The sequence below is a fragment of the Empidonax traillii genome, unplaced genomic scaffold (genome assembly GCF_003031625.1).
Source record: "Empidonax traillii isolate 1590-97213 ecotype Southwest subspecies unplaced genomic scaffold, ASM303162v1 scaffold30:size3273891, whole genome shotgun sequence".
NCBI lineage: Eukaryota > Metazoa > Chordata > Aves > Passeriformes > Tyrannidae > Empidonax > Empidonax traillii.
In genome coordinates, this window is record NW_020955223.1 from 1,146,688 (window position 1) to 1,153,154 (window position 6,467).

Genomic DNA, 6,467 nt, shown 5'->3' on the forward strand with positions numbered 1-6,467 from the left:
AAAAAAGAAAAAAAAGCTTTAGCCCAAGAAGCCCATGATTGCTGCCCTTCCTGTCTATCATCCCTTTACAAAATCCTCTCCTCCAAACCTGAGCTGCATGCTGTCAGAGCTAATAATGTCTTCTAAAGAAAAGGGGAAGAAACAGCATTCATGCACAATGTTCCCATTTATTACATAGAGTGCTTATTTAAAAATTGCAAATATCTTTGTTTGGTTCACTGCAAATTAAAACCAAGATGTAGGAAGTTACACGATGCAACAATTATTCATGTCACAGCAGAGCATCAAACTCTCATATCTGGCTTTTCTATTGGTTAAGGTGTGTGTGTGTGTGCTTGTGCATGCGTTGTGTGTATGTGTGCAATGCAGGGAATATCTCTTGTTGTGAAAATAAAAACCACTTCAGGTAAGTCTGTGTTTTGTTGTTTTAGAGCACGGAGAGGGTGGGGGGATGGAAGTCATTACTGATACGAAGGAGGCAGAGGCTGTGCTGTCTTTGCAGTTCCACGGCGGGGGTTCAGTCCAGGGACCCGCACGAAGCCGTCGGGAAGGATGCTCCGGGAGCGGGGTGCCTCGCCGGGGTGGCGAGGCTCTCCTGGAGCCGGAGCCGCCGCTCAGCCCCCGCTCCTCGCCCCCCAAAACTCGGCGCGAAGGCGGTCCCGGCACGCGTGCGTTCCCGCTGGGTACCAGCGCCGGGAGCCGGCGCTCCCTGCTTGTGAAAGGACCCTCGATAACAAACACAGCTGCAGGAACAGTTCGTCCGAGCGGAACTTCGGCGTTCAGGGATTATTTTGGGGGAAGGGGACAAGCGAGGCGGGGGGGGCGTTACTCTGTGGTCAGAACCCTTGTCCGGCCCTGCCCAGGGGCCAGGGGCAGCAGGGCAGGAATACACCGACGCCCCGTGAGCTGCCCCAGGCCGGGGACAGGCAGGGGACGGCGGAACAATCAGATCCATCACAGCCCGGCCGGTGAGGAGGCAGCACCGGGCTGGGGAGGAGGACAGGGGCGAGGCTGCGGGTGGGGACGGCCCCGTCGGGAGAGCTAAAAACAACCCGTCGGGCGGGATGGTTCACAGGCTGCCTCAGCGCCCCGGGGCTCTCCTTAGCGCGGGCCCTACCGCCCGGGCAGGCGGGCGGGCTGCGGGCCGGGGGGCGGCGGGGCCGGACGGGCCCCAGATCCGTCTCAACCGCCCTCGAGCGCGGGCCCGTCGGGGCCGGCGCCGCGCATGCTCCGCGCCGCGTCACGTGCGCGAGGAGGCCGCGGGGCTCCGCCGGGAGCCCGTCCGGGAGCCCCGGCCTTGGAGCCCGTCCGGGAGCCCTGGCCCTGGCCCCGCCACACCGCACCCAGCCAAGGGGGACGGTGCCCCGAGGCGCCTGCAGGCAGTGCCGTCCAGAGCCCCGGGTATCGCCTTCAGAGCTCTGGGCTCCCTCGACGTGCGCACCGGGAGACGGGAGCGCCGCTCCCCCGCCGCACCCGCAGCTCCGCTTCCCTCGCGGAATTTGCTCGGCCACTCGCGGCTGTCTGTTCGCCGGGCGCGGCCAAGAGCCCTCCGCAAAAAAAAAAAAAAAAAAAAGGGACAAACAAACACCCCAAAATAGCCCACTTAAAAAGCCAGGGTCGAGTCACAGCCGGGAGCCTGGTTTTCCTCCTTTCCTCCTTTTTCTCCTTTCCTCCTTTCCTCTCACACACCGAGGCTGCAACGTCACTGGCTCTTGCTTTGCCCGGTGGACGAAGCAGCACAGCCAGCCCCTACCCAGCTAGTCAGAGTCTTTGAAGTTTAAACCGGTGTCCTGAAAACTTGTACGAAACTTACTTTATTCACGGGCCACAGGGCACCTGACGGAAAAAAAAAAAATTCCAAAGGCACGCAGAATGAATAATTGTCCTCACTTTTAACCATATAACAGAAAATTAAGGGTACATGTAAAGTTTGTCTTAAACTCGGCGAAGTCCATGAAAGACTTCTTGCCCTGCTCTAGATGAGGGTTGCCGGCAGGCCATTTGATTTATTTTGATTTTTCAAAGGAATTGAGAAAGTCGTCCGATTAGCAGTGGTATTATTATAATCTCTGTTCTTAAACCTTGAAACACCCTTGTAAACAATCGGCTCCTTCTCCCAGCCCGGTTCCCACCGCCGTTTAGTAATGACCGGAAGATTTATGAGGCTTTTTTAGCAACACCTGTCTTTTTAAGCTGTCGACACAACCAATTAATACTTTTAATTACCACTACAAGGAAACTAACCAGAACCTTTCTGATTTGATTTCGCCGCTAAATTTTATCCCCTCTGAAGCTGCCCCAATTCGAGGCAGGGCGGCCACAGGGGGGGACTCTTTTTGCTGTGGCTTTATTTTGCCTCGGGCTGGATGGGGGTATGATTTGGTTTGAGTTTATTTCGCTTCTCTTTGCCCCTCTTCATTTGAAGTATTTAACCATCCCTTTCGAGAAGAAAACAAAAGGGCTTGCTGACGGGACCCCAGAACACACAAGTCCTCCGGCTCCCAGAGAACCAGCCTTTCGCACTGGCGGCCCCGGAGACGGCCAGGGAAAGGCTGGAAGAGCCAAACACCGCTTAGGCAAAAGTTGCCATAGAGAAATAGTGCGGGGGCTGGGGGAAGCAATCAGGCTCTCACAAATTCATGGCAGGTTTTGCCAGTCATTTTAATGAAAGAGCGAGCATTCCCTCGACGGAGCCCGGAAGAACAGGGGCAGGGGACACCTGAGTCCCTCAGACCGTGGGACGGTGGATTGAGCGCCGGGCGGGAGCTCCGCTCTCACCTCGGGCCCGGGCTATTCCCTTCCTGCATCCCCATTTCCTCGGGTGTCCCTGCTCTTCACCTGAATAATCCAACAGTTGAGGAGGAGATGGGGCAAAAACTTGAACAGAAAGTGTATTTGCCATTCAAACGGCATGAGTGCGATCAAAAGTTCGCAGATGCTCACGAAAGGTGCCTGCAGGGCACCATCCTCTCTCTCTCCAGAGATGCCCCTTTAGCCATAGGGTGTGTGAGTCTGCCTGAGTGCTCCCCGATCAGCCCAGAGTGCTAGGAAATGGGGCTGCCACGGGACCCCCGGCCTTATTCTGGGCGGATTGCAAAGGGCGTGATCAAACCTTGCCCCCATGCACATGTTTCACATGGCGACGTGAAGTGGGCAGCAGCGTATGGAAATGAAGCGAGAGGACCCAACTCGGGATGCTTAAACCCGGCCCATCCACAGTGAGCTTTTCCCTCTCCCCCAGCCCCCAGCTAATGCATGTGAATTGCTGGAAGTCCCTCCGACCGAATGCCAGAAGCTGGGAAGCAGAAAGCAGTGGTCTTTGGGTTAAACAGGCACCTTCTCCTGGTAATATACCCCGTGCCCTTCCGTGCCCGCTCTCCTTTGTATTATCTCTCATGCTGCCCAGGCCTCGCAGAGTTATGCTGTAAAGGCGATGTCCCACGTTAAAACAATCTGAATTCGCGGACGGATCTTGAATATGAATGAGGTATGTGGTCGTATGACTGCTTTGAAGCCGTACTTCTCCGAATATGGCTTTAATTAAATGTCTTCCGGCTTCAAAAGATTACATGTTGTGCAAAATATATCTTAGCATGAAATTTACTTCCACTATACGAAATTAGGTTACTTATAAATGTCTTCATTTAAAAAAGAAAATCGCTTCTCCTCGTTCTGCTTTCTGTTTTGTTGAACAGAGAGCTCCAACGAGGAAAGAAGGCTGGGATAATATACTTATGGAGGCACGTGTAACAAAACCTGCCAGAAGCAGAGTAAGAGGGCTGCTTGCTGAAATGCAGACAATTCAAAAAAAGGCAAGTTAATTCAGATCTGATTTGTTTCAGATTCAGCTGTCAGAACCCCGGAATATCTCCCGTGCCTCACGCCGTAGATACCTAACGTGCTTCTACCGGCCCCGTCCCCCACCATCCTTTCCTCCTGCGTTTATTCTGTCCGAGGGATGCTCGGGAGAGAGGGGTTGGGGCAAAAAGGTGGAGAAAAGTGACGATCTCCACTAGCGAAAAATAAAAATAATTCTTGTCGGGATGGAGAATAAGGTCGTGGTCACACTAGAACCAGTCAGTCGGGCAAAGCAGTTTCACTCCGCCAGTGAAACCGCTCTCGGTGTCAAGAGCTTTCCCGCTCTATACCCTGGATAGGGGCGGAATTTAGGTTGCTGGAGGCGATGCTCTGTTTGTATGTATCTCTTTACGCCTTCAGATACGGGACCTCACCTAGTTAAGTTTCTATAGAGAGATCAGATAATGCATCCCTTCGGATTATCTTTCTAAATTAACTTTTAGATTTGTTTTTATAGTCCGTTGAGACCCTGACAAAAGAGGCTGTAGCTAGATACAGATACGAGATAAACGTATAAAGCAAGCTCATTACACGGGAATGAGTGAAGAACTCTCCTTGCAATCTCCTCTAGATAACGAGTCTGCCCGAAGAAACAAGTAAAGCCAAGATATTTACTTTTTTTCCTAATAAATAAACTTCAATAACTGCATTGACTTTGCACAATGTTTACTACATTTCCATTCAATGCTTGGGTAAATGCATCCCTAAAGGCAGAGTAAATAATTGCACTGATCTCAACAAGGGGAATGTGTAGACATTTGAAGTGTACTAAAAATAAACGAAGGCGAAAGAGACTGAAGAGAGAGGACACCGCGCTTGTTTGCCGTAATTAAAGCCTCTGCTTTCGCTCTCCGGATTCCGAAACTTCCCGAGCGCAGATGGGATGACACATTTCCCTCGGGTATCACCGGCACAGCACACGAGTGGCCGTGGGGAGCCGCGGCTGGGCTCAGGAGGGCTCGGCGTGGAGCTTGGCTAGGGACTGAGACTGGCCGCTACTGCAGGAGAAATTGCAGCCTCTCTGCTGACTTAAAAGAGCCTCAAATTTCCATTCGCCTCCGAGCTCTTCCAACATGTGCGCTTAAAAGCGGTGGTGGGTTGGGTTTTTTGTTTTGTTTTATTTTTATTTTTATTTTTTTTTATTCGACTGCATCTTCCTCCTCTGCCAGAATAAGATTTTTATTTAATTGTTGGTTTTTTTTTCTTTCATTTGAAAAGAAAACAAAACAACATAAGTCCCCGCTAAAACCAACATCTGCTTCAGCAACACCCGGGCAGGCGGGGACGCCTGCCAAGTGAAAGCCTCACAGGCGGCGGTCTGCAAACCTGCGGCTGCATTCGGGGAGGTCCCCTGAACCTCGGAGGGGAAGGTCTCCCCACGCCACTGCCACGTAAGGCTCCCAGCGGAAGGGCGAAGGAGGCAAAGACTCCCTCTCATACTCTTTACGGCGATCACGTTCGCCGCATGGGCAGAGCGGGAGAGACCTGTCCGCGGGGGTTCAGTTAAGGCGGTGTGGGTGCACCTGACCAGGTGCGAGGAGAGGCGGGCGGCCAGGGACTCCGCGGGAGTTCCGTCCTCCTGCCGGGCAGCCACTCGCCTGAAACCTGATTGCATTTTAAAGCAGGTATCCATCCTCCCCCCACATATCCCCCATCGGGGAAAACAACCAACGACAACATCACGACAAAACATTAACCAAACAAAAAGCCCCAATCTCCGATCCTCTGCAGAGCCACACACTGAATGAATCTGCCTGTAAGGTTTTAATTACAGCCAAGGCTTTGCTACAAATCTGTACAAGTGACAGTGGCTGGTTCCCTCTGGATCTTTCCCCCTCTGACTTTTATTATTTTGACCCAGGCTACAATATATAGAGCGGCGTGTGTGATCCATCTGCAAGGCTGGGCTAGGGTTTACCCTTCCCCCCCACCCCGCCCGCTTCCCTGCCGCTTCCTTCACACTCGCGATATGGAGAACCATTGACGCCTGCCTGTCTATTATAATGTTAGTGGGTTGAAATCCAGAGGAGCCTCTGCTCCGCTCTTGCTCTCGCACTGTCAGCACTCAAATTCCGCAGACTCTCCTCAAAATGGCTCACTTCCAGCTTGAGGAGGTGACCTCCTTTTGCGGGTGCCTTTCCTCACCATTTAGCTGCCATTTAGATGGCATTAGGACATACTGGCAGAAGGAGAGGAGGACGTGTTTTGGGGTAAACAGGCTTGAGAAACCGGTGAAAAAAATGTCATCGGCAGATGCAAGGAGGGATATTTTGTTGTAGCTTCGGGAGCTGTATATAGAGCGGACTGCCATGGGAGGACGGCGGTTGCCGAGCCGAGCCGTGCCGGGCACTCGCCCCGCACACCCGCAGAGCGATGGCGCGCGGGGCGGGGGCGCAGGTTTGTCAGCCGCCACAGCCAAGGTCCAGAAGGGAAAGTCCCGTGTATCTGCGGAGCGAGCCTCTCCGCAAAAACGCATCTGGAGCGGATCGCCACCAGCAGGAATATTCTCTGGTTTTCCGCTTCTCTCGAGACTTTCCGCACACAACTCTGCCGGAGAATCCCGTTCTCTCCCGAACACCTTTCAATTGCTTTGTGGATTCTGTACTGTT